This window comes from Mya arenaria, chromosome 14, assembly GCF_026914265.1.
Source record: "Mya arenaria isolate MELC-2E11 chromosome 14, ASM2691426v1".
Taxonomy (NCBI): domain Eukaryota; kingdom Metazoa; phylum Mollusca; class Bivalvia; order Myida; family Myidae; genus Mya; species Mya arenaria.
The window spans coordinates 47265248-47276933 of record NC_069135.1 but is presented as its reverse complement, the minus strand read 5'-3'; positions in this window follow the sequence as shown (position 1 = coordinate 47276933).

Here is an 11686-nt window from a genome sequence, read left to right as displayed (position 1 = left end):
ACATGTGGTGTAGCTTACTATTGGATGTAGGGTAAAATGACTTCGTATGTAAATGCTATACTTTCATTATTTTTCATTATTTTGTTCAATAAAACTCACCGAATTGCAACGGTACAACTATACTAAGAGTAACACGCAATGTTTGTCATAAAAAGGCAATAACGCGTTAAATACACATAAGCAGATACTTGACGCCCCACATTCACGTAAGTTGTTCTGTTGCTACGCAGGTGGTGTGTATTAATATATTCATGTTCAATATGTCGTGTCAGGCGACTAGTCGCGTTTCTGAAATACCGCTCTCTAAAGGCACATACTTTGTAACATATTAATAACAAATTTTCGTTGAAGATGAAATTATAGCCGATTTATGAATTGATTTCAAAAGGCTTGACATTTCTTAAGAAACTTAAACAATATCACAGAAAGAAACAAAACAAAAAAGGGAACAAATTAGCGCTTTACAAACTTTAAAGCCTCACACATTGACCGATTGCAAAAATTAATTGTCTTGAAATGAGCAATTTGTGGATCCTTTCAATATAAACCTTTCTTTTCTAACATGACCACATACTACAGTGACAAGGATGTGCCGTACCGGGTGGCACAGGATAAAAAAAGTACATACTTTTTAACATATTAATGTCTAATTTTCCTTGGAGATGAAATTATTGCCGATTGATGAATTGCTTTTAAATGGCTTAAATTATCTTAAGAAACTTAACCAATATCACTAGAAGAAACAAGAAAATGCAAACAAAAAATTAAGCGTCCTGCAATCTTTAAAGCTGCACTCTCACACATTGACCGATAGCAAAAATTAGTCGTCTTGAAATAAGCCATTTGTACTTGATGAGAATTCAAATTGCAACGCAAATCAATGACCAATCCCTGGTCGTCCAATGATGACGGATGTGTGCTCTCCGCTAGGTGGTTTTCCAGCTCATGAATGGTTTCGACCATTTCGTAGGTGGCCGACCAATAAATATTGACATTAATAAAATGTACAACGGAAAAACACATATACTTATATAACATATTAATGTCAATCTGTTGGAGATGAAATTATTGCCGACTGATGAATTGATTTGAAAAGGCTTGAATTTACTTAAGAAACTTAAACAATATCACTGAAAGAAACAAAAACTGCGAACAAATTAAGCGTTTTACAACCTTTAAAGCTGCACTCTCACACATTGACCGATTGCAAAAAATTAATTGTCTTGAAATGAGCCATTTGTGCATTCTTTCAATATAAACCTTTCTTTTCTAACATGACCACATACTACAGTGACACGGATATGCCGTACCGGGTGGCACAGGATAAAAAAGCATGCTTGACTTAAAAAATATATGTGTTTTACAGCCATTAAAGCTGCACTCTCACACATTGACCGATTGCAAAAATTGATTGTCTTGAAATAAGCCATTTGTACCCGGGCCGTCCAATAATAACGGATGGGTGCCCTCCGCAAGGTGCTTTCCCAGCTCATGAATGGTTTCGACCATTTCGTAGGTGGCTGACCAATAAATATTGATATTAATAAAATGTAGAATGGAAAAGCACATAGTTTCATAACATATTTATGTCAATCTTTCGTTGGAGATGAAATTATTGCCGACTGCTGAATTGATTTCAAAAGGCTTGAATTATCTGAAGAAACTTAAAGAATATCACTGAAAGAAACAAAAACTGCGAACCAATTAGCGTTTTACAACCTTTAAAGCTGCACTCTCACACATTGACCGATTGCAAAAAAATAATTGTCTTGAAATGAGCCATTTGTGCATTCTTTCAATATAAACCTTTCTTTTCTAACATGACACATGACTTTACTACAGTGACACGGATATGCCGTACCGGGTGGCACAGGATAAAAAAGCATGATTGACTTAAAAAATATATGGGTTTTACAGCCATTAAAGCTGCACTCTCACACATTGACCGATTGCAAAAATTGATTGGCTTGAAATAAGCCATTTGTACCCGGGCCGTCCAATAATGACGGATGGGTGCTCTCCGCAAGGTTTTTTCCCAGCTCATGAATGGTTTCGACCATTTCGTAGGTGGCTGACCAATAAATATTGATGTTAATTAAATGTACAAAGGAAAACCACATAGTTTCATAACATATTTATGTCAATCTTTCGTTGGAGATGAAATTATTGCCGACTGATGAATTGATTTGAAAAACTGCGAACAAATTAAGCGTTTTACAACCTTTAAAGCTGCTTTCTCACACACTGACCAATTGCAAAAATTAATTGTTTGGAAATGAGCATTTTGTAAATCATTTCAATACAAACCTTACATGACCGACTACTACAGTAACGAGGATGTGCCGTTCCGTATGGCACAGGTAAAAGGAAAAGCTTTGTTGCATATTAATGTCAAATTTTCATTGGAGATGAAATTATTGCCGAATGATGAATCGCTTTCAGAAGGCTTGAATTATCTGAAGAAACTTAAAGAATATCACTGAAAGAAACAAAAATGCGAACCAATCAGCGTTTTACAACCTTTAAAGCTTCACTCTCACACATTGACCGATTGCAAAAAATTAATTGTCTTGAAATGAGCCATTTGTGCATTCTTTCAATATAAACCTTTCTTTTCTAACATGACCACATACTACAGTGACACGGATATGCCGTACCGGGTGGCACAGGATAAAAAAGCATGCTTGACTTAAAAAATATATGTGTTTTACAGCCATTAAAGCTGCACTCTCACACATTGACCGATTGCAAAAATTGATTGTCTTGAAATAAGCCATTTGTACCCGGGCCGTCCAATAATAACGGATGGGTGCCCTCCGCAAGGTGTTTTCCCAGCTCATGAATGGTTTCGACCATTTCGTAGGTGGCTGACCAATAAATATTGATATTAATAAAATGTAGAAAGGAAAAGCACATAGTTTCATAACATATTTATGTCAATCTTTCGTTGGAGATGAAATTATTGCCGACTGCTGAATTGTTTCAAAAGGCTTGAATTATCTGAAGAAACTTAAAGAATATCACTGAAAGAAACAAAAACTGCGAACCAATTAGCGTTTTACAACCTTTAAAGCTGCACTCTCACACATTGACCGATTGCAAAAAATTAATTGTCTTGAAATGAGCCATTTGTGCATTCTTTCAATATAAACCTTTCTTTTCTAACATGACACATGACTTTACTACAGTGACACGGATATGCCGTACCGGGTGGCACAGGATAAAAAAGCATGCTTGACTTAAAAAATATATGGGTTTTACAGCCATTAAAGCTGCACTCTCACACATTGACCGATTGCAAAAATTGATTGGCTTGAAATAAGCCATTTGTACCCGGGCCGTCCAATAATGACGGATGGGTGCTCTCGGCAAGGTTTTTTCCCAGCTCATGAATGGTTTCGACCATTTCGTAGGTGGCTGACCAATAAATATTGATATTAATAAAATGTAGAATGGAAAAGCACATAGTTTCATAACATATTTATGTCAATCTTTCGTTGGAGATGAAATTATTGCCGACTGCTGAATTGATTTCAGAAGGCTTGAATTATCTGAAGAAACTTAAACAATATCACTGAAAGAAACAAAAACTGCGAACAAATTAAGCGTTTTACAACCTTTAAAGCTGCACTCTCACACACTGACCGATTGCAAAATTAATTGTTTTGAAAGGAGCATTTTGTAAGTCATTTCAATATAAACCTTTCTTGTCTAACATGACCGCCTACTACAGTGACGAGGATGTACCATTCTGAGTGACCATTTCGTAGGTTTGTGACCAATAAATATTGACATTAATTAAAAGTACAAAGGAAAAGCACATACTTCGCATACATCAGTCAATCTTTCGTTGGAGATGAAATTATTGCCGGCTGCTGAATTGAAGAATATCACTAAAAGAAACAAAAACATGGAGATGAACTTATTGTCGACTGATGAATTGCTTTCAAAATTCTTGACTAATCTTTAGAACCTAAAAACTGTGTTACCGAATTGACATGAAAATGCAAAAATTATAAGGGTTTTACAACCTTTAAAGCAGCGCTTTAATTGCAATTGACCGATTGCAAAAATTAATTGTCTTGAAATGAGCCAATTATAGTTGATTAGAATACATATTGCAACGCAATTGAACGACGAATCCCGGGCCGTCCAATGATGACGGCGAGGTGGTTCCCAGCTCATGAATGGTTTCGACCATTTCGTAAGTGTCTGACCAATAAATATTGACATTAATTAAACGTACAAATGCGAACACATTTAGCGTTTTACAACCTTTAAAGCTGCTCTCTCACACACTGACACGGATATGCCGTACCGGGTGGCACAGGATAAAAAAGCATGCTTGACTTAAAAAATATATGGGTTTTACAAGCTTTAAAACTGCACTCTCATACATTGACCGATTGCAAAAATTAATTACCTTGAAATAAGCCATTTGTACCCGGGCCGTCCAATGATGACGGATGGGTGCTCTCCGCAAGGTGGTTCATGAATGGTTTCGACCATTTCGTAGGTGGCTGGCCAATAAATATTGATGTTAATTAAATGTAGAAAGGAAAAGCACATAGTTTCATTACATATTTATGTCAATCTTTCGTTGGAGATGAAATTATTGCCGACTGATGAATTGATTTGAGAAGGCTTGCATTTACTTAAGAAACTTAATCAATATCACTGAAAGAAACAAAAACTGCGAACAAATTAAGCGCTCAACAACCTTTAAAGCTGCACTCTCACACACTGATCGATTGCAAAAATTAATTGTTTTGAAATGAGCATTTTGTAAGTCATTTCAATATAAACCTTTCTTGTCTAACATGACCGCCTACTACAGTGACGAGGATGTACCATTCCGGGTGACCATTTCGTAGGTTTGTGACCAATAAATATTGACATTAATTAAATGTACAAAGGAAAAGCACATACTTCGCATACTAATGTCAATCTTTCGTTGGAGATGAAATTATTGCCGACTGATGAATTGATTTCAAAAGGCTTGAATTAAAAACTTTGTTACTGAATGGACATGAAAATGCAAAAATCATAAGAATTCAAACTGCAACGGGTGAACATTTCGTAGGTGGCTGACCAATAAATATTGATATTAAGTAAATGTACAAAGGAAAAGCACATACTTCGTAACATATTTATTTTAATCTATCTTTGGAGTTGAAATTTTGCCGACTGATGAATTGATTTCAAAAGGCTTGAATTATCTGAAGAAACTTAAAGAATATCACTAAAAGAAACAAAAAATGCGAAAAAAATAAGCGTTTTAAAACCTTTAAAGCTGCACTCTCACACATTGACCGATTGCAAAAATTATTTGTTTTGAAATGAGCCATTTGTGCATCCTTTCAATATAAACCTTTCTTTTCTAACATGACCACATACTACAGTGACACGGATATGCCGTACCGAGTGGCACAGGATAAAACAAGCATGCTTGACTTATATTTAGAACCTAAAACAACGTTACTGAATGGATATGAAAATGCGAAAAATATCAGCGTTTACATCTTTAAAGCTGCAATCTCACACATTGACCGATTGCATTTGTTTTTTGTTTTGAAATGAGCCATTTGTGCATCCTTTCAATATAAACCTTACTTTTATAACATGACCACATATTACAGTGACACGGATGTGCCGTACCGAGTGGCAAAGGATAAAAAAGCATGCTTGACTTATCTTTAGAACCTAAAAACTATATTTCTGAATGGACATGAAAATGCCAAAAAATATATGGGTTTTACAACCTCTAAAGCTGCACTCTCACACATTGACCGATTGCAAAAATTAATTGTCTTAAAATAAGCCATTTGTACCCGGGCCATCCAATAATGACGGATGGGTGCTCTCCGCAAGGTGGTTCCCCAGCTCATGAATGGTTTCGACCATTTCGTAGGTGGCTGACCAATAAATATTGATGTTAATAAAATGTAGAAAGGAAAAGCACATAGTTTCATAACATATTTATGTCAATCTTTCGTTGGAGATGAAATTATTGCCGACTGCTGAATTGATTTCAAAAGGCTTGAATTATCTGAAGAAACTTAAAGAATATAACTGAAAGAAACAAAAATTGCGAACCAATTAGCGTTTTACAACCTTTAAAGCTGTACTCTCACACATTGACCGATTGCAAAAAATTAATTGTTTTGAAATGAGCCATTTGTGCATTCTTTCAATATAAACCTTTCTTTTTTAACATGACACATGACTTTACTACAGTGACACGGATATGCCGTACCGGGTGGCACAGGATAAAACTTAAAAAATATATGTGTTTTACAGCCATTAAAGCTGCACTCTCACACATTGACAGATTGCAAAAATTGATTGGCTTGAAATAAGCCATTTGTACCCGGGCCGTTCAATAATGACGGATGGGTGCTCTCCGCAAGGTTTTTTCCCAGCTCATGAATGGTTTCGACCATTTCGTAGGTGGCTGACCAATAAATATTGATATTAATAAAATGTAGAAAGGAAAAGCACATAGTTTCATAACATATTTATGTCAATCTTTCGTTGGAGATGAAATTATTGCCGACTGCTGAATTCATTTCAAAAGGCTTGAATTATCTGAAGAAACTTAAACAATATCACTGAAAGAAACAAAAACGGCAAACAAATTAAGCGTTTTACAGCCTTTAAAGCTGCACTCTCACACACTGACCGATTGCAAAATTAATTGTTTTGAAATGAGCATTTTGTAAGTCATTTCAATATAAACCTTTCTTGTCTAACATGACCGCCTACTACAGTGACGAGGATGTACCATTCTGAGTGACCATTTCGTAGGTTTGTGACCAATAAATATTGACATTAATTAAAAGTACAAAGGAAAAGCACATACTTCGCATACATTAGTCAATCTTTCGTTGGAGATGAAATTATTGCCGGCTGCTGAATTGAAGAATATCACTAAAAGAAACAAAAACATGGAGATGAACTTATTGTCGACTGATGAATTGCTTTCAAAATTCTTGACTGATCTTTAGAACCTAAAAACTATGTTACCGAATTGACATGAAAATGCAAAAATTATAAGGGTTTTACAACCTTTAAAGCAGCGCTTTTATAGCAATTGACCGATTGCAAAAATTAATTGTCTTGAAATGAGCCATTTATAGTTGATTAGAATACATATTGCAACGCAATTGAACGGCGAATCCCGGGCCGTCCAATGATGACGGCGAGGTGGTTCCCAGCTCATGAATGGTTTCGACCATTTCGTAAGTGTCTGACCAATAAATATTGACATTAATTAAACGTACAAATGCGAACACATTAAGCGTTTAACAACCTTTAAAGCTGCTCTCTCACACATCGACCAATTGCAAAAATTAATTGTTTTGAAATGAGCATTTTGTAAATCATTTCAATACAAACCTTACATGACCGACTACTACAGTAACGAGGATGTGCCGTTCCGTATGGCACAGGGAAAAGGAAAAGCTTTGTAACATATTAATGTCAAGTTTTCATTGGAGATGAAATTATTGCCGAATGATGAATCGCTTTCAAAAGGCTTGAATTATCTGAAGAAACTTAAAGAATATCAATAAAAGAAACAAAAAATGCGAAAAAATTAAGTGCTTTAAAACCTTTAAAGCTGCACTTGCACACATTGACTTATTGCAAAAATTAATTGTCTTGAAATGAGCCATTTGTGCATCCTTTCAATATAAACCTTTCTTTTCTAACATGACCACATACTACAGTGACACGGATATGCCGTACCGGGTGGCACAGGATAAAAAAGCATGCTTGACTTAAAAAATATATGGGTTTTACAACCTTTAAAGCTGCACTCTCACACATTGACCGATTGCAAAAATTAATTGTCTTGAAATAAGCCATTTGTACCCGGGCCGTCCAATGATGACGGATGGGTGCTCTCCGCAAGGTGGTTCCCCAGCTCATGAATGGTTTCGTCCATTTCGTAGGTGGCTGACCAATAAATATTGATGTTAATTAAAGGTACAAACGAAAAGCACATAGTTTCATAACATTTTTATGTCAATCTTTCGTTGGAGATGAAATTATTGCCGAATGATGAATTGATTTGAGAAGGCTTGCATTTACTTAAGAAACTTAATCAATATCACTGAAAGAAACAAAAACTGCGAACAAATTAAGCGCTCAACAACCTTTAAAGCTGCACTCTCACACACTGATCGATTGCAAAAATTAATTGTTTTGAAATGAGCATTTTGTAAGTCATTTCAATATAAACCTTTCTTGTCTAACATGACCGCCTACTACAGTGACGAGGATGTACCATTCCGGGTGACCATTTCGTAGGTTTGTGACCAATAAATATTGACATTAATTAAATGTACAAAGGAAAAGCACATACTTCGCATACTAATGTCAATCTTTCGTTGGAGATGAAATTATTGCCCATTGATGAATTGATTTCAAAAGGCTTGAATTAAAAACTTTGTTACTGAATGGACATGAAAATGCAAAAATCATAAGAATTCAAACTGCAACGGGTGACCATTTCGTAGGTGGCTGACCAATAAATATTGATATTAAGTAAATGTACAAAGGAAAAGCACATACTTCGTAACATATTTATTTTAATCTATCTTTGGAGTTGAAATTTTGCCGACTGATGAATTGATTTCAAAAGGCTTGAATTATCTGAAGAAACTTAAAGAATATCACTAAAAGAAACAAAAAATGCGAAAAAAATAAGCGTTTTAAAACCTTTAAAGCTGCACTCTCACACATTGACCGATTGCAAAAATTATTTGTTTTGAAATGAGCCATTTGTGCATCCTTTCAATATAAACCTTTCTTTTCTAACATGACCACATACTACAGTGACACGGATATGCCGTACCGAGTGGCAAAGGATAAAAAAGCATGCTTGACTTATCTTTAGAACCTAAAAACTATATTTCTGAATGGACATGAAAATGCAAAAAAATATATGGGTTTTACAACCTCTAAAGCTGCACTCTCACACATTGACCGATTGCAAAAATTAATTGTCTTGAAATAAGCCATTTGTACCCGGGCCGTCCAATGATGACGGATGGGTGCCCTCCGCAAGGTGGTTCCCCAGCTCATGAATGGTGTCGTCCATTTCGTAGGTGGCTGACCAATAAATATTGATGTTAATTAAATGTACAAAGGAAAAGCACATAGTTTCATAACATTTTTATGTCAATCTTTCGTTGGAGATGAAATTATTGCCGAATGATGAATTGATTTGAGAAGGCTTGCATTTACTTAAGAAACTTAATCAATATCACTGAAAGAAACAAAAACTGCGAACAAATTAAGCGCTTTACAACCTTTAAAGCTGCACTCTCACACACTGATCGATTGCAAAAATTAATTGTTTTGAAATGAGCATTTTGTAAGTCATTTCAATATAAACCTTTCTTGTCTAACATGACCGCCTACTACAGTGACGAGGATGTACCATTCCGGGTGACCATTTCGTAGGTTTGTGACCAATAAATATTGACATTAATTAAATGTACAAAGGAAAAGCACATACTTCGCATACTAATGTCAATCTTTCGTTGGAGATGAAATTATTGCCCATTGATGAATTGATTTCAAAAGGCTTGAATTAAAAACTTTGTTACTGAATGGACATGAAAATGCAAAAATCATAAGAATTCAAACTGCAACGGGTGACCATTTCGTAGGTGGCTGACCAATAAATATTGATATTAAGTAAATGTACAAAGGAAAAGCACATACTTCGTAACATATTTATTTTAATCTATCTTTGGAGTTGAAATTTTGCCGACTGATGAATTGATTTCAAAAGGCTTGAATTATCTGAAGAAACTTAAAGAATATCACTAAAAGAAACAAAAAATGCGAAAAAAATAAGCGTTTTAAAACCTTTAAAGCTGCACTCTCACACATTGACCGATTGCAAAAATTATTTGTTTTGAAATGAGCCATTTGTGCATCCTTTCAATATAAACCTTTCTTTTCTAACATGACCACATACTACAGTGACACGGATATGCCGTACCGAGTGGCAAAGGATAAAAAAGCATGCTTGACTTATCTTTAGAACCTAAAAACTATATTTCTGAATGGACATGAAAATGCAAAAAAATATATGGGTTTTACAACCTCTAAAGCTGCACTCTCACACATTGACCGATTGCAAAAATTAATTGTCTTAAAATAAGCCATTTGTACCCGGGCCATCCAATAATGACGGATGGGTGCTCTCCGCAAGATGGTTCCCCAGCTCATGAATGGTTTCGACCATTTCGTAGGTGGCTGACCAATAAATATTGATGTTAATTAAATGTACAAAGGAAAAGCACATAGTTTCATAACATATTTATGTCAATCTTTCATTGGAGATGAAATTATTGCCGACTGATGAATTGATTTGAAAAACTGCGAACGAATTAAGCGTTTAACAACCTTTAAAGCTGCTCTCTCACACACTGACCAATTGCAAAAATTAATTGTTTTGAAATGAGCATTTTGTAAATCATTTCAATACAAACCTTACATGACCGACTACTACAGTAACGAGGATGTGCCGTTCCGTATGGCACAGGAAAAAAGGAAAAGCTTTGTAACATATTAATGTCAAATTTTCATTGGAGATGAAATTATTGCCGAATGATGAATCGCTTTCAAAAGGCTTGAATTAAAAACTTTGTTACTGAATGGACATGAAAATGCAAAAATCATAAGAATTCAAACTGCAACGGGTGACCATTTCGTAGGTGGCTGACCAATAAATATTGATATTAAGTAAATGTACAAAGGAAAAGCACATACTTCGTAACATATTTATTTTAATCTATCTTTGGAGTTGAAATTTTGCCGACTGATGAATTGATTTCAAAAGGCTTGAATTATCTGAAGAAACTTAAAGAATATCACTAAAAGAAACAAAAAATACGAAAAAAATAAGCGTTTTAAAACCTTTAAATCTGCACTCTCACACATTGACCGATTGCAAAAATTATTTGTTTTGAAATGAGCCATTTGTGCATCCTTTCAATATAAACCTTTCTTTTCTAACATGACCACATACTACAGTGACACGGATATGCCGTACCGAGTGGCACAGGATAAAACAAGCATGCTGGACTTATATTTAGAACCTAAAAACAATGTTACTGAATGGATATGAAAATGCAAAAAAAAATCAGCGTTTACATCTTTATAGCTGCAATCTCACACATTGGCCGATTGCATTTGTTTTTGTTTTGAAATGAGCCATTTGTGCATCCTTTCAATATAAACTTTTCTTTTATAACATGACCACATATTACAGTGACACGGATGTGCCGTACCGAGTGGCAAAGGATAAAAAAGCATGCTTGACTTATCTTTAGAACCTAAAAACTATATTTCTGAATGGACATGAAAATGCAAAAAAATATATGGGTTTTACAACCTCTATTTGTGCAACCTTTCAATATAAACCTTTCTTTTCTAACATGACCACATACTACAGTGACACGGATATGCCGTACAGGGTGGCACAGGATAAAAAAGCATGCTTGACTTAAAAAATATATGGGTTTTACAACCTTTAAAGCTGCACTCTCACACATTGACCGATTTCAAAAATTAATTGTCTTGAAATAAGCCATTTGTACCCGAGCCGTCCAATGATGACGGATGGGTGCTCTCCGCAAGGTGGTTCCCCAGCTCATGAATGGTT